The sequence below is a fragment of the Bufo bufo genome, chromosome 3 (genome assembly GCF_905171765.1).
Source record: "Bufo bufo chromosome 3, aBufBuf1.1, whole genome shotgun sequence".
NCBI classification, from domain to species: domain Eukaryota; kingdom Metazoa; phylum Chordata; class Amphibia; order Anura; family Bufonidae; genus Bufo; species Bufo bufo.
The window spans coordinates 204,181,980-204,200,692 of record NC_053391.1 but is presented as its reverse complement, the minus strand read 5'-3'; positions in this window follow the sequence as shown (position 1 = coordinate 204,200,692).

Below are 18,713 nucleotides of genomic sequence, written 5' to 3'. Positions count from 1 at the left end.
CTAAATATCTCACAGTGGCCTGTTCCAGTGGTGGGTGACATGAAGCCTGATTCTCTGCTATGACATGAAGACAGATTCTCTGCTATGGGACCTCTCTCCTCTGTCTGGGTGCCGGGGCCTAAATATCTCACAGTGGCCTGTTCCAGTGGTGGGTGATATGAAGCCTGATTCTCTGCTATGGGACCTCTCTCCTCTGTCTGGGTGCCGGGACCTAAATATCTCACAGTGGCCTGTCCCAGTGGTGGGTGACATGAAGCCTGATTCTCTGCTATGACATGAAGCCTGATTCTCTTCTATGGGACCTCTCACCTCTGTCTGGGTGCCGGGGCCTAAATATCTCACAGTGGCCTGTTCCAGTGGTGGGTGACATGAAGCCTGATCTCTGCTATGGGACCTCTCTCCTCTGTCTGGGTCCGGGGGCCTAAATATCTCACAGTGGCCTGTTCCAGTGGTGGGTGACATGAAGCCTGATTCTCTGCTATGACATGAAGCCTGATTCTCTGCTATGGGACCTCTCTCCTCTGTCTGGGTGCCGGGGCCTAAATATCTCACAGTGGCCTGTTCCAGTGGTGGGTGACATGAAGCCTGATTCTCTGCTATGGGACCTCTCTCCTCTGTCTGGGTGCCGGGCCTAAATATCTAAAAGTGGCCTGTTCCAGTGGTGGGTGACATGAAGCCTGACTCTCTGCTATGGGACCTCTCGCCTCTGTCTGGGTGCCGGGGCCTAAATATCTGAAAGTGGCCTGTTCTAGTGGTGGGTGACATGAAGCCTGATTCTCTGCTTTGGGACCTCTCTCCAATTGATATTGGTTAATTTGTTTTATTCATTTCCCTATCCATATTTGATTTACCTACATTTTGCTGCCTTTTGCAGCCCTCTAGCCCTTTCCTGGGCTATTTTACAGCCTTTTTAGTGCCGAAAAGTTTGGGTCCCCATTGACTTCAATGGGGTTCGGGTTCGGGGCGAAGTTCGGGTCTAGTTCGGATCCCGAACCCGAACATTTTCGGGAAGTTCGGCCGAACTTCTCGAACCCGAACATCCAGGTGTTCGCTCAACTCTACTTATGTCATGTCAGCTGAAATTCTTAAAAATGCTAGGCAAATTGATGATCTTGGTGAATTGTTTGACAATATCACTGATTATTTGTTTGATGCTGTAGAGGTAAACTCAATGTATCTGAAGCAGCTGATCTTTGTTACAAATCAACATGCAATTGCTTTAGATTACCTCACAGCAGCCCAAGGATGATTATGTCAGATAGTAGGTCCTTGATGTTGTCATTATATTGATCCTACTGGTGTGTTTAAAGTAGCACATGACTTGCAACAAGCAAAACAATTAAAAGAGGGGTTCCAGGATGCACATCAAGCCCCTCCTGTTATTGCATTACCTGATATCATAGCTTAGTCTACTTAATTGGTTCTGTTGCCTAAATGGTTGGTTTTCTGGAATATTCCATGTTACTACAAGGTTGTTTCCTCATCCTAGTGATTTTTGTTGCGATTAAACTTTTCCAACTGATTCTCCAGAGAATATTAAAGTCTAAATGTTTTGCAGGAAAATCTAGAGCAACTCCTGAGAATAAAACTAAGGGTACTCCCACACAAGTAATGGTTATGGTGACTCCACCTTCAGCGTCTTCTGCTGCTACGGCTGCAATTGTGACTCTGGTACTAAGCTTGTCTACCTCATACAGTTGTACCTACTGCGGACAGAAGGCTGTGGAAGACTTAACTGATTGCATATACTGTGGGACTGAATTATAAAAACTAAAGAACAAAGAAATTAAGGGACTAATGACTAACCAATTGACTTACGCTCTCATTATGTGCTTCTAAAGGAAGGATTTCACTGGTTGTGTTGTGATTTAGCAGAATAGATAGTGAAGATGGTTTATGTACGAAGATTATAAGAATTAGTATTCTTCCCCTTTGTGTAGGAAGGATGATCTTCTAGACTGTCTTCTCCTAGAAGGGAGATAGGGAGATCTATACACATAGTGTAATGATGATAAAAATAGGGGAGTAATGTGAGAGTAATAGTCAATGTTATTTTAGATAATTCTTTAATTCATGCATATGCATAAACCTATATTCTAGTATAGTTAAGTTTTGCTATTAATCTGATTGAATATAATGTGAATCTTATCATATTCCTCTGCTGTATAACATTCATTATGACTTTGGGAACACACTTCGAGGGCCATCTGTAAATGTGACTAGACATGTGTAACATGTACGGAAAAGGGTGTATTTTCCTATCTGATTAGTAACACGATTAGACAATTAAAAATGGATTTTCCTGCTGGTATAAATTAGTGGTCTCAGAACATTTTGACAAGTTTTCCAAGGATAATGTACCAGATGTCCGGTGTACATTTCCATTGCCTGGAGATATGAAATTTTACCTATAAACTTGTCCGAATTACTTATTATCTAATTATATGACTATAAGATAATGCCAAATGTATCACATGCAACTATGTAACTTGTAAAGGTCCAATCATATGTACTATAACCACATTGAAAACCTCCAGTTACTCCTACTATCATAATGATATAAAATAAAGCTCTTTTGAGGCGGACCCCGGATCTCCTCAGATACAGCCTTTGTGATTGTGTCTGTGTTATCGGCCGATTGAATTAATATTTGATTGTTGATTGCTTTATACCTGAAAAATTAATTACTCTGACAGAGAACAATCATAAAAACCTGGACCCACTAAATAGAATAAAATTGCAAAAATTATAATACGACATCTAATGATAAACATGAAATATCAATACCCATGATGTAGCAGTTAGAGGCCAGGATAATGAGCACAAACATTTTGCACCACATGTATTGCAGGAAACATATCTTGCGTATTTTTACTAATATATACTCATCCACTGTCGCTTATTTTTGGCATCTATATACGCTACTCATAAAAAGTTAGTGATATTTGTCTTTCAGGTGAAATTTATGGAAAACATAAAAAGTTCATGCTACAGTGATTTCATATCATAAAAGTAGGGCATTTAAGTAGAAGCATGCAAAGGTGAGTTCCTCATCTCAAACAATTTATTGAAACAAAAGGCAACAAGGTGTGTATACCTCCACAAAAAATGTCAATGTCTCAATAACTTGTCATGTGGTCTTTAGCATCAATTATAGCTTGACAACGACATCTCATGCTGTTCACAAGTCAACTTATTGTCTGCTGAGGCATGGGATCCTACTCTTCTTGAGTTACAAGCCTCTACACAGTGACTGAGCTGATCCCATAGGTTTTCAATGGGATTCAGGTATGGAGAAAGTGCAGGCCACTCCATTTGTGGTACGCTAGTCTCCAGCAGCCATTCCCTAATGATGCGACCTTGATGAGCTGCCGCATTGTCATCCATGATGATTAAATGAGGCCTGTGTTGTTCATGCAGAGGCACAATGACGGGATTAATAATGTTCAAGTAGCCGGTTACCAGGACCGGGCACCTTGTTCTTGAACCAATAAAGTCTGCCAGGTCTGACATAACAGACATTGAGAAAGGTGGAGGGACATAGACAAATGCCAATATACAAGTAGTGCCGTTCAGACGACAATGCAAAAAAACAAATCTGCCCTCTCTGTCAATTCTGTGGGCAATTGGTATATAATCCACCTTCCCATGAACATAAACACTAACGCCCCGGGAGTAGGCCGAGCAGCAAGCATGGTAGTCATATTTAGCCCCTCTCATTTTTGCAATGCTGATGTTCTCATATGTAAAATGTGTTTCCAGAAGACATATAATCGCAGGCAGATGTCTCGCCACTACATCAAATATGACCACTCTTTTCGCTCTCTCGGACATCCCTCGTATATTCCACGTAAATATTCTATTCATGAATGTGCAATAATGCATCTGCCTCTACCCGCCGCGGAGGGGGTAGGGGGGGAGAGAGAGAGCACACCACAGTAATCATCAAGCCCCATCCAACCCACCCTCCCCTTCCCACCACACACCCAAGCCTTCACGCACACCCCACCCTTCCCATCTTGATCAGATGAACCAAACAGTCCACTAACCTCTTACACATCCCTCCCGCCTTCCCACCCAGCCCCCTTTTCACATATAGTCCAGCCTATGTCATTCTTTTATATATACTCAGGATCCTATCCCCCTACCATCTAGCCACTCATAATCCTCCTCCGGGTGGGTGAAGAAATTTGCCTGTTCCTGATAGATTACTCTTAATTTGGTGGGATAAAACAGAGAGTATTTGATCTTAGCTGCCGCCATTTTAATGATGACTGACTTTAATCATGTAATGTGCCTAAAGGAGGACAGATTTTCTAAGGATCATGCATATAAAGCAAATAAAGATAAACTTACACCACTAAGAAGGGTCTGCCGGGAATTAGCATTGACGGGCATATGGTGTTTTTTGTATGGAGAGAAAAGAGTCTTCTCTTGCTTTAGCCGCGCTAATACAGTTATGTCTAGAATAGATCTAGCATTAGCTAACCCTGACCTTTTAGATATGGTAATAAAAATTAAGTATGAAATACATGCGATATCTGATCACTCTCCAATAGTATCAACGATTAAAATTGGACATGATAAGAAGAAAACGAGGATTTTTAGATTAAACCCCCATTGGATTAACTTGGTTAATGATCAGAATAATACACTGCTCAAAAAAATAAAAGGAACACAAAAATAACACATCCTAGATCTGAATTAATTAAATATTCTTCTGAAATACTTTGTTCTTTACATAGTTGAATGTGTTGACAACAAAATCACACAAAAATAAAAAAATGGAAATCAAATTTTTCAACCCATGGAGGTCTGGATTTGGAGTCACACTCAAAATTAAAGTGGAAAAACACACTACAGGCTGATCCAACTTTGATGCAATGTCCTTAAAACAAGTCAAAATGAGGCTCAGTAGTGTGTGTGGTCTCCACGTGCCTGTATGACCTCCCTACAACGCCTGTGCATGCTCCTGATGAGGTGGCGGACGGTCTCCTGAGGGATCTCCTCCTAGACCTGGACTAAAGCATCTGCAAACTCCTGGACAGTCTGTGGAGCAACGTGACGTTGGTGGATAGAGCGAGACATGATGTCCCAGATGTGCTCAATTGGATTCAGGTCTGGGGAACGGGAGGGCCAGTCCATAGCATCAATGCCTTCGTCTTGCAGGAACTGCTGACACACTCCAGCCACATGAGGTCTAGCATTGTCTTGCATTAGGAGGAACCCAGGGCCAACCGCACCAGCATATGGTCTCACAAGGGGTCTGAGGATCTCATCTCCGTACCTAATGGCAGTCAGGCTACCTCTGACGAGCAAATGGAGGGCTGTGCAGCCCTCCAAAGAAATGCCACCCCACACCATTACTGACCCAATGCCAAACTGGTCATGCTGGAGGATGTTGCAGGCAGCAGAACGTTCTCCACGGCATCTCAAGACTCTGTCACGTCTGTCACATGTGCTCAGTGTGAGCCTGCTTTTATCTGTGAAGAGCACAGGGCGCCAGTGGCAAATTTGCCAATCTTGGTGTTCTCTGGCAAATGCCAAATGTCCTGCACGGTGTTGGGCTGTAAGCACAACCCCCACCTGTGGACGTCGGGCCCTCATATCACCCTCATGGAGTCTGTTTTTGACCGTTTGAGCATACACATGCACATTTGTGGCCTGCTGGAGGTCATTTTGCAGGGCTCTGGCAGTGCTCCTCCTGTTCCTCCTTGCACAAAGGCGGATGTAGAGGTCCTGCTGCTGGGTTGTTGCCCTCCTACGGCCTCCTCCACGTCTCCTGATGTACTGGCCTGTCTCCTGGTAGCGCCTCCATGCTCTGGACACTACGCTGACAGACACAGCAAACCTTCTTGCCACAGCTCGCATTGATGTGCCATCCTGGATAAGCTGCACTACCTGAGCCACTTGTGTGGGTTGTAGACTCCGTCTCATGCTACCACTAGAGTGAAAGCACCGCCAGCATTCAAAAGGGACCAAAACATCAGCCAGGAAGCATAGGAACTGAGAAGTGGTCTGTGGTCACCACCTGCAGAACCACTCCTTTATCGGGGGTGTCTTGCTAATTGCCTATAATTTCCACCTGTTGTCCATCCTATTTGCACAACAGCATGTGAAATTGATTGTCACTCAGTGTTGCTTCCTTAGTGGACAGTTTGATTTCACAGAAGTGTGATTGACTTGGAGTTACATTGTGTTGTTTAAGTGTTCCCTTTATTTTTTTGAGCAGTTTATAATAAATGAGATCCAGGAATTTTGGTTATTAAATGCCCGTCGGCTCCCATGCAGTTTGTATGGGATTTGTTTAAAGCGTTTTTGCGCGAAGTTATATGGCCAGAATTAAATGGGAAAAAAAAAGAATTTGCAGCAAAAGAATTAACTTTAAAAAGAATGGTCCAGTCCCTACGGGGAGAGATAGATAGATAATAATATGAACTCCGTCACTCAATCTCAGTTTGAAGAAGCTAGACTGAAATATAAAAACTACTTATTAGAAAAAGCACAACATAGGATTTTTTTTGTAGGAGCTAAATACTTTCCCCAGGCAGGGAAAGCTGGAGGTCTTTTAGCATCCCTGATCCAAAACCCAAAAAATACCAACAGGATAAAAAATATTAAATTGGAAAATGGGGCTGTTACTACGTGTCCAGAGGAGGTTGAGCGGAAGTTCGTTAGGTATTATAATATCTTATATACAAACGACAATAAGCAGCAGGATGGAGACGCGGATAAATTCTTAGAGAATATCAATCTCCCAAAATTAACAGAGAAGGAATCCAAAATATTAAACCAACCTATAGATTTAAGGGAACTATCTGAGGCGGTTGAGACCATTCAGGGAAATTCTTCTCCAGGGACGGACGGCCTTCTCCAGGGATGGACGGTTTGAAATTTATAGTCAATATGGAGATACAATCCTGCCATTGCTATTACAGGTCCTAAATGAATCCCCATCTTTATCTGAGGCTGTTATCACACTTATTCTTAATAAGGGTAAGGATGAAAGACAGATAGGGTCATACCGCCCGATCTCTCTGTTAAACACAGATTACAAAATTTGCGCAAAAGTATTAGCTAATAGACTGAAGGGAGTTATTGATAGATGAATACATCCAGACCAAACTGGGTTTATACCTAAGAGAATTGTACAATCTATCATATGTAGAGCCTTTTTGAATTTGCAGGTTGAGGGGGGGGGTTCCCGCTCCATCATGTCAATGGAAGCTGAGAAGGCGTTTGACAGGGTGGAGTGGGAATACCTCTGGAAAGTAATGCACAGGATGAATCTGGGACAACATTTTATTAAATGGGTCCAGATTTTATATAATCATCCAAAAGCTAAAATAAACATTAATGGAGTATGGTCCGAGCAAATAGAGCTGCATAGAGGAACAAGACAGGGATGTCCACTCTCCCCGTTATTGTTTGCCCTATTTATAGAACCATTAGCAGCTAGAATTAGACCTGACAAAGGGATCAAGGGCTTTGGTATGAAGAGGACCTCTGACAAGATAAGTATGTACGCAGACGATATACTGATTTTCTTGGAGAACCCAGCATCCCAGCTGTCTTATCTCATGGAATTGATAAATAAGTTTAGTGATATTTTGAGATATAAAGTCAACTGGGCCAAATCAGTACTGTTACCGCTCGATCAGGTAACCCTACCGAACTCAGTTGGAATTAGGGTATTAAAACCCATGGAATCTTTTGAATATTTGGGGATTAAGCTGAGTGCAAGTATTTTAGACTTTTACAAATTTAAACATCTCTCCTTTGCTGACTAGATGCAAAAGTAAAATAAGTGTATGGCAGAAACTGCCGATAGGACAGGCGGACAGAATTGCATTAACAAAAATGGTTTTGCTTCCCCAGATTTTGTATGTTTTGGTGGCCTGTCCAGTTTGGATAGAAGATCGTTTCTTCACCTATAAAGTGCAGAGTCTTTGATATCCCTCCCATTAAAACTGGAAGTGGCTGTCTCGGGTAATATCCCAGTATTAATCAGGGAAAAAAAGAAAAAAAATGGTCTGGATAAGAGGTCTTATGGCGGCAAGAGCTATTATCGCAAGAGAGTGGGGCTCCAAAACAGCACCTAATATTATTGAGTGGAAAAATCTACTTGTAAGAATTGAGAAGTTTGAGGAATATGCAATGAGTGGCTCAACTGGTTGCTGATGGGGGGCGCCGCTGCCTGGGCGGGGGTGGGGTCATGGGGGAGGGGGAGAGAGAGAGAAGGCTATACCCTTTGGGGGGAGATTGTGCAAGGTATTCACCGGGATAACCATCATTGGGGCGGGGCGGTATGAAATATTGTGACTGCCTTGGCAGACTGCGTGTTGATGAATTAGAATTTTGCATTGATGAACTCAGCTCTCTGTATTGTCAAATTGTATTTTAATTTTGCATTAGGGAAAAAAATTATAAAATATTTATATAATTAAAAAAATAATAATAATGTTCAAGTAGTATAGGCTTGTAACTGTATCATTACCAAAGTGTAGGGCAGTTGAAAGAATGGCAGTGGATGTTACAGATAAACAGCATGTAATAAATTTAAATTAAATTAGAAAATATCAGGAGAAAATAAACGTGCTTCTAAAATTACCTTTATTTCAATTTAGGGGTAATAGGACAAAATACCCTCATAATAACCAAAACAATGTGAAAAAGGGGCTCTCGCCTAACAAAAAAGATTGCATGCAAATATCCTAACAGGGCTGATGCAGGTAATGATAGGCTTGTCTGGGGTAGCAAGGCTGAGCCTAAGGGTAGAGAAGAAATCTATCCCTATTTTGGCCCTTAAACGTAATCTCTGCCCAGGGAAGCCCCCTGATGGTGGAGGCCCCCTGTCCCCGTGCCTAAAGCCTGACAGAAACCCGGTTAAAACCCTACACTAATGTACATATCTGATCTGTACAACATTGTTTGGGTAAAACTTTATAAGCACATCTGGATGACACAGACAGTAATAACCCCTATTATGCCTATCATTACCTGCATCAGGCCAGTTAAGATATTTGCATTTATTTTGTTTTGTTAGGCGAAAGCCCTTTTGTCACATTGTTTTGGTTATTATGCACTTTTACGCCTAAATTGAAATAAAAGTAATTTTAGAAGCACGTTTATTTTCATCCTGATATTTTCCAGTTATGCATTGACTAGACACACTGTAACAACAGGCTTGCCTGGTGACAACAGTAGCTGATGCATAGTGCTCTCCTTGACGTCTCCAACATCATTGGTGGCCATCATTTCTGCTCGGCGTGAATCTACTTTCATCAGTGAACAGCACTCAGGCCCACTGGTCCCTCATCAAGCGTAGATTCTCCCTGGCCCATGCAAGACGATGACGCCTGTGGTCAAGAACTCTTGCGGGTCGTCTTGCGGGTGGTCTAATGTGACACTTAGATGCCTCTCATCTCCCTTACATATGCCTGTAGTTGTGTAGCATTCATCATCCGATTCCGTAGGGCATTGTTCACAATGCAGTCAACAGTGTGGGATGGGGCCAAAGGATGTCCACTTCTATGCCTTTCTGTGACGCTCAGTGGCCACTTCTGTCTGAGAACATCTTGCTTGAAGCTTCGCAATGGTGAGGTAATGTTGATCAATTGTTAGGTGTCATCTTGGTCTCATGATGTCAAAATGTGAACAGCTTGATGAGGAGGACTGTTTAAATACCAATACTAATTGAACTAGGAAGTTTATTGGGCGATTCATGAGTAAAACGCCTGTTGTAAGTTTTGCCGTTAAGCTCCTTGTTAAAAAATAGCAAGTTTTGCAAAAAGTACTGAAAGATTGAACAGTTGGACATGTGTACTCAGAAAGTTTTGAGAAGGTCACTAGTGATGAGCAGCATAGGCAATATTAGTTTTTCACAATATTTCATGAATTTTTGGCCTAATATTCACCATAAATTAGCAAATTCTAGAATTCGTGATCTCCAGTCATTATTCTCTTGATTGCGAAAATCGGCAATGTAATATGTGCGTACTGCGCGCGCAATACAGGAGTGGCAAACTTTTGCTCCCTTTTTCAAGCTGCTAGAAGTTTCCTGAGACTGGAGAAAATGGTTGGCACCAACTTTCATGACTGTGCGGAAGAACTACTGATCACTGTAAGTAATTTTACATTACAGCACTGTTTTTGATAAAATTTTTCATGCATGGCAGAACAATAGCTTTATATGCAGATAGAGTGCATCAATTTATTCTTGATTGTGCAAATCAGCACTAATGATGCGCATATTTTTTGGTGCAATACATGCAACTTCACATTTTAGCAGGTCTGAGTAGATATTACTGATTGGTGCACTAAGTATTGTTGTGACATCACAACACTATGTCTGTAGCATTGCACATACAAAAGACAATGGACGGCACTCACCAATGCTTGCAGAAAAGTTTCCTTTATTCCTGGTTGAGAGCGGACAACATACACACGTGCACCAGCTGAGTTAGGCGACGGCAGTTTCGCACCTCAGTGCTTCGTCTGGCCCGTAATCAGGTAAAACAATTCACCTGCTTTTAAAAGACTCAAGCTGTGACGTGATTCTCTCTGCGCCGCACCAGCGGCACGCTAACACAGCGCTCACCTGTGCGCATCAGAGAGGATCACGTCATTGTGAAAAACATATTGCTTAAAAAAGGTACAACATGACCCTCAAATTAATCATGCAACTTATTGCTGAGAAGGAACGGGCACTTACAAGAAGACCCCCATATCGATCTTGTCATTCAGGCCTAATGGCCCCATTGCGCCTGTGCGCAAAATCCACTTGCTTTCTCTCCTAGGCAGTTCCTTGTGTCTGTCTCCCCCTTGTGGTAGGCTATGCACTATCTCTATTCCTGCGAAACTGAGTACCAGATGGTTACCTGCATGCTCTTTTCTCACATGCTCAATCAAACGTAAGCAGCCTTCTCCCGTGGTGAGTGAATTTATGTGCTCTCTAATCCTCTCCTGGAGACACCTTATTGTTTTTCCTATATAGAACCTGCCGCACTTACACTTTATAAGGTACACCACATACTTGCTTTTACAGGTGATGAGGGTATTCTCCTTATGTTGGATCCCTCCAAAAATCTGTGTATCCCATTGCGGATTGAGCTTACAAAAAGAACAATGGCCACATCTACGGTTACCTTTTGGTCCCCAATTATCTAGCCAAGTTATGGGTTTCTTTTCCTGAAATCTACTGCGGACCAATTTATCCTTCAGGGTATGACATTTCCTAAAGGCTATAATTGGTGCCATATTTTTAATCCCTGTCAGGGATTCATCTCTTTCAAGTATGCTCCAATTGTCCTTAATTACTTTTCTGATTTGAGAGGCCATTGGTCCAAACTTGAAGGAGAAGACAAAGGGGTGGGAACTGCGTTCATCCGTTATTCTTCCCGTCTGACCACTCCCGGTCAGTTCGGGACTTTTTGGAAGTTTGGTCAGTGAGGCCTTCTTCATGGCCTCATTGAGTAACTTAAGAGGGTACCCCCTGGACAGAAGCCAATTTTTCAGATCTAAGGCTTTTCGATTATAATCTTCCAGATGTCTGTTAATACGTTTGAGCCTAACAAACTGGCCATAGGGTACAGCTCTCTTAACACTGGGAGCATGATAACTCGAATAGTGCAAAAGTGAGTTGGTGGCCGTGGGCTTACGGTACCCCTCGGTCACCAACTCACCGTCTCTCACCGATATATCCACATCTAAAAAATCGAGGTGCAAACCTCCAAACTTGTGTGTAAATAACATATTCATGTCATTGGCTGTATTCAGATACTGTACAAAGCGGGCAAAATCAACCTCTGTCCCCGTCCATACTATAAACACGTCATCAATATATCTTAAATACGTGTGTATAAAGGAGAGGAAAGGATTAGAGAGCGCATAAATGTACCTGTCCTCGATTTTGCCAAATAAAGATTTGCAAAGGTACATGAGACTGGTGTGCCCATGGCAGTGCCAAACTTCTGCCTGTACCACGCATCCCCAAATCTAAAGGCATTGTTTTTGAGAATGAGCCCCAGTGCATCACGGACAAAGTTAGAGAACATCTCACTTTTGCCGGTGCTGGTCAAAATATCAATGACTACCTCAATGCCTTTATCTTGGGGATACGTATGTACAGGTGATCAACGTCCAGTGATACAAGTTGAAAACCCTCCTGCCACTGTATGGAATTCAGCACACGCAGGAGGTCCGACGTGTCCTTAAGATAAGAAGGGGCAAAACTAACCATGGGCCTGAGAAACCAGTCTACATAGCGTGACAAAGGTTCAGTCACTGACCCAACCCCAGACACAATAGGCCTGCCCGGGGGCTGGGTCAGTGACTTGTGTATTTTGGGTACAAAGTACCATGATGGTTTAGAGGGGAAAAGTGGCAACAGTTTTTCTGCTGCCTCCTTGACAAAATGTTAAGCTCACAATACTTATGGAGTAATCTCCGTAACAGGCCCTGCACCTGATGTGTAGGGTCTGTCTGTAATATCTCATACACCTCTTTATTGTGGAACTGTCGATGCGCCTCTGCTACATAATATCGTTTAGTCATCAGGACCACATTACCACCCTTGTCTGCCGGCTTTATGACTATATCGTGATGAGTTTGCAGCCACTTCAAGGCCTTTTCTTCTCCAACATCCAAATTTTTGGTTGCTTTGGGGTACACTAAGGCTTTCACCCCTTCTAGCACAGGTGCAATGGGGCCGTTAGGCCTGAAGGACAAGATCGATATGGGGGTCTTCTTGTAAGTGCCCGTTCCTTCTCAGCATAAGTTGCATGATTAATTTGAGGGTCATGTTGTACCTTTTTTAAGTAATATGTTTTTCACAATGACGCGATCCGCTCTGACGCACACAGGTGAGCGCTGTGATAGCGTGCCACTGGTGCGGCGCAGAGAGAATCACGTCACAGCTTGAGTCTTTTAAAAGCAGGTGAATTGTTTTACCTGATTATGGGCCAGACGAAGCACTGAGGTGCGAAACGGCCGTCGCCTAACTCAGCTGGTGCACGTGTGTATGTTGTCCGCTCTCTACCAGGAATAAAGGAAACTTTTCTGCAAGCATTGGTGAATACCGTCCGTTGTCTTTTGTATGTGCAAGATTATTGAAGCAGTAACTGCCTGGTTACATGTTGGACAGAGCACCACCGGCAGCAGCGATATCGCATATATACTCCCGCTAAGTACCCCGGTGACGATTGTGTCAATACAAGGGATTTACTTTGGTCAAGTGCAGTGCCACTCTTTCTTTACTACAACCGCATTTGATTATACTATGTCTGTAGCATGTTTGTATGGACAGCAGAGAAATATCTCTCACATGCACATTGCACATCCATTTTTCTGCCACACACTATATACCACACACACACACACACACACACACACACACAGTATATAGGATAGAGTTTGTGTCCTATTGGTCAGGAGAAGCTTTCTTTTGTCTGAGTGATTTAGCGCTACCCAGGGTGCACCACGGGGAGGTGAACCAGCTTTACACCCCATACCGTCACTAGACAGGTACAACTCTGCTCAGCAGGCAACTTTTCTATTGGTTGCTAGGAATGTTGCTAAGCTCAGACAAAGATATGTCACCCTTCTCATTAGCCCACAAGCAAGAAGAAATGAGGGTACTGATGAAAAAAAAAAATCTAGAATATTTGCGATTACGAAGATATAGTACTATATTGTAGATCTTTGCAAATTCTCAAAGTGCCAAAATTCACAATAAAAATTAGCGATTAGAATATTCACGATCAACACTAAAGGTTACATTAAGTTCACCTGTAAAGGTTGGAGTGCATTTTAGATTCATCGTGAGATCTCACCCACAAGCCAAATATCCCTAACTTTTTGTGAGTAGTGCATATACTGATTATTAGGGTTGAGCGAATCGAAGTATCCGAAGTGGACTTCGATCTGAATTTAATCGAAAATTCAACTTGCCGCGAAGCAGAATTTCCTCATGCTTTGTGGTACTTAATAAATTTTCCCTGGAATGGTGGTAAAAAAAATCTGGTGATCTACTATATTGTAGATCTTTGCAAATTCTCAAAGTGCCAAAATTCGCAATAAAAATTAGCGATTAGAATATTCACGATCAACACTAAAGGCATAGGCGTGCGCAGCCTATTGCATTAGGGTGTGCACCCTAAAGCACAAACACAGACGCAGCGCACGCACCTGTGTGTGTATGTGTGTGTATGTATGTGTATATGTATATATATATATATATATATATATATATATACACACACACACACATGTATATATACACAAATACACTCTGTATACATACAGACCTGCACTATCAATATAATGAAGGAAGAAGAAATCATTTTTAAACTTACCGTATTTTTCGCCCTATAAGACGCTCTATTCGCCCTATAAGATTTTAGAGAGGGACAATAAGAAAAAAAAAATTCATTACACCTCAGGTCAGACCCCAAATGTCAATAAGACCCCAATAAGACCTCAGATCAGACCCCAATGTGAATGACCCCCAATCAGACCTCAGATAAGAGCCCCAGTGCCTCATATCAGCCCCAGTGCCTCATATCAATCCCCCGTGCCCCATATAAAATTAAAAAAACAAACACTTTCCTGCTCCGGACGCTGCCGCTCCTCACCGCTCGCGCTCGGTAATCCTCTTGTACAGTATGCTGTGTGGGCACGCACAGTGTGAGGTCACAGCACGGCCTCACACTGTGCGCAGCCTTCACAGTGGAGCGCATGAGGACCAGGAAGAGGTGAGTATAGCGCTTCCTGGCCCTCTGGTACTAATAACTTGATTAGTATTCGCCCCATAAGACGCAGGGGCATTTTCCCCCCACTTTTGGGGGAAAAGATGCATCTTATGGGGCGAAAAATTGCAGCACGGGGGTGACAGAACCAGTGTTTCCTCTAAGCCTTGGCAGCTGCTGAGCGGGATCGGCTCAGAGCTGGGCACAGCGCCATCAAAGGTGGGCGATAGGAAAACCTAAGATAATTGTCACATCAAAGAGCATACAAACCACTGCCCCATCCCATATAATACAGTTTAACCCCTGCACCATCCCGTACAATATACAGTATAGTCCTCTCTGTTATCACTGGACATTGCTCTCCATATATAAACCATACACTGATAAATGTAAGGTTATGCACATGGGAAGGAAAAATGCAAGTCACCCGTACATACTAAATGGTAAAACACTCGGTAACACTGACATGGAAAAGGATCTAGGAATTTTAATAAACAGCAAACTAAACAGCAAAAACCAGTGTCAGGCAGCTGCTGCCAAGGCCAACAAGATAATGGGTTGCATCAAAAGGGGCATAGATTCCCGTGATATGAACATAGTCCTACCACTTTACAAATCGCTAGTCAGACCACACATGGAGTACTGTGTACAGTTCTGGGCTCCTGTAAACAAGGCAGACATAGCAGAGCTAGAGAGGGTTCAGAGGAGGGCAACTAAAGTAATAACTGGAATGGGGCAACTACAGTATCCTGAAAGATTATCAAAATTAGGGTTATTCACTTTAGAAAAAAGACGACTGAGGGGAGATCTAATTAATATGTATAAATATATCAGGGGTCAGTACAGAGATCTATCCCATCAGCTATTTATCCCCAGGACTGTGACTGTGACGAGGGGACATCCTCTGCGTCTGGAGGAAAGAAGGTTTGTACACAAACATAGAAGAGGATTCTTTACGGTAAGAGCAGTGAGACTATGGAACTCTGCCTGAGGAGGTGGTGATGGTGAGTACAATAAAGGAATTCAAGAGGGGCCTGGACGTATTTCTGGAGCTTAATAATATTACAGGCTATAGCTACTAGAGAGGGGTCGTTGATCCAGGGAGTTATTCTGATTGCCTGATTGGAGTCGGGAAGGAATTTTTTATTCCCCTAAAGTGGAGAAAATTGGCTTCTACCTCACAGGGTTTTTTGCCTTCCTCTGGATCAACTTGCAGGATAACAGGCCGAACTGGATGGACAAATGTCTTTTTTCGGCCTTATGTACTATGTTACTATGTTACTATACGGGGGAAAAAAATCTCATTGATCCAGAGAACTTACATAGAAAAACGAATAACCAAGAGGCTAAACAAAACCCTGTTTCTGACCCTTATGCTAAAACATAACTTTCATTTGATTGCTCTAATACCTAAAGGAAAAAATATTTTTTTTAAAAAGCTGCTGTTTCTCTAGATGACATTATGTTGATAGTAGTGATAGTAGTGGTAATAGAGTCTCAAGGGTCTATAAAAGCAGCTACACTATTTTTGCAAACCTTTGAGACTCTATTAACACTACTATCAACATAAGGTCATCTAAAGAAACAGTAGGTTTTTAAAAAAAAATTCCTTTAGGTGTTAAAACACAACTTTCATTAGATTGCTCTAACACCTAAACGGAAAAAAAAAAAGAATAAAAAAAAACTGCTTTTTCTCTAGATGATCTTATGTTGATAGTAGTGTTAATAGAGTCTCAAAGGTCTGTAAAAATAGTGTAGCTGCTTTTATAGACCCCTGAGACTCTATTACCACTACTATAAGGTCATCTAGAGAAACAGCAGCTTTTTAAAATGATTTTTTTCCATCAAATGAAAGTTATGTTTTAACATAAGGGTCAGAAGCAGGTGTTTTTTTTTGCCTCTGTCTTGGCTATTAGTTTTTCAATTCATAAAGCTCCACATGGAGCTCCCACCCAGCAGTAGATAGAAGCCTGCAGGACACTTCACATGGGCACTTCACCTGGGCACATGGTGATGGCTCCCTTCCTATGCTGTCCCTGGCACTTCATCAGCAGCAGGGGTGGCGCTCTTCCTGTCTTCATAATATCTGAAAAGGAAGCTACTGCTGCTGTGTTCAGCTCCCGAGAGAAGGGGGTGTGAGAGGATCAGCCAATGGCAGGGCAGCCAGCTGATACTGGCCAATCAGCAGCCTCCTCCCTTATAACAGAGCTCTGTAATGTACAGAGCTCTGTTATTGGAGATTTCAGGCATCAGCTGTATTGCTCTGCTGCCTGCAGTGCCGCACATTGTAAACCTCAAGTCGGCTTGATTAGGGTGTGCCCAGGCACACCCGGCACACCCCGTGCGCACGCCTATGACTAAAGGTTACATTAAGTTCACCTGTAAAGGTTGGAGTGCATTTTAGATTCATCGTGAAATCTCACCCACAAGCCAAATATCCCTAACTTTTTGTGAGTAGTGCATATACTGATTATTAGGGTTGAGCGAATCGAAGTATCCGAAGTGGACTTCGATCTGAATTTAATCGAAAATTCAACTTGCCGCGAAGCAGAATTTCCTCATGCTTTGTGGTACTTAATAAATTTTCCCTGGAATGGTGGTAAAAAAAAAAAAAAACATATTGCGTCCATTTCAGCATGAGGAGGCCACCGTAGCAAATCTTGTATGTAGTGATTAGCGATGAGCGGCAGGGGCAATATTCGAATTCGCGATATTTCGTGAATATTTGGGAGAATATTCGCCATATATTCGCGAATTTGCAAATTCATGATCTCCAGGCATTATTTTCTTGATTGCGAAAATTGCATAAAATTAAGTGCCGATATTCGCGATTAAAATTCTCAATTTGAATATTCGTGATCAACACTAGTAGTGATGTATTACGTCACCATAACGGGCAGCCTGATGACGTCATCATGCACCACGCAAGATTTCGTGTAGGATCTTCAGTAAAGACGGCTGCGGAGGCCTCTTCACACTCAAATGGATAAGGCAAGTATTTTGATTATTATATATATTTTTTTTTTTTGTCGAATCAACCCCTGAAAGCCCTTATTATTATCAGATGTCGCGATCAGTGATGAACGAGGCATCTGAGGGGTTCAATGACGGGAAGTGGAGCAATCACAGTTCCCTATCATTGCACCAGCCTACAAAGAAATGAGCTTTGTGACAAAACAATTTTTTTTGTGAATTTCGGCGAAGCAGCTGAATCAAATTTTTCAAAAATTCACTCAACACTAATGGTTAGTGTTGAGCCAAGCGAAGCATTCAAAGTGGAATTTGCCACGAAGTTCAGGAAAATTTTAGTTTTCAACAAATACAAATTTGTTCACTCTTAGGCCCCTTTCACACGAGCGAGTATTCCGCGCGGATGCGATGCGGGAGGTGAACGCATTGCACCCGAATACCGACCCATTCATTTCTATGGGGCTGTGCACACGAGCAGTGATTTTCACGCATCACTTTTGCGTTGAGTGAAAATCGCAGCATGCTCCTCTTTGTGCGTTTTTCATGTAACGCAGGCCCCATAGAAATGAATGGGGTTGCGTGAAAATCGCAAGCATCCGCAAGCAAGTGCGGATGCGGTGCGATTTTAACGCACGGTTGCTAGGAGACGATCGGGATGGAGACCCGATCATTATTATTTTCCCTTATAACATGGTTATAAGGGAAAATAATAGCATTCTGAATACAGAATGCATAGTAAAACAGCGCTGGAGGGGTTAAAAAATAAAAAAAATATTTAACTCACCTTAATCCACTTGCTCGCGTAGCCGGCATCTCCGTCTGTCTCTTTTACTGTATAGGACCTGTGGTGAGCATTAACTATAGTTCAAGGACCTGGGATGACGTCACTCCGGTCATCACATGGTACGTCACATGATCTTTTACCATGGTGATTCCCATGGTCCTTCCCCTGTGATGTCACAGACCTTTAAAACCCTCATCCCGTGCGGTCTACGT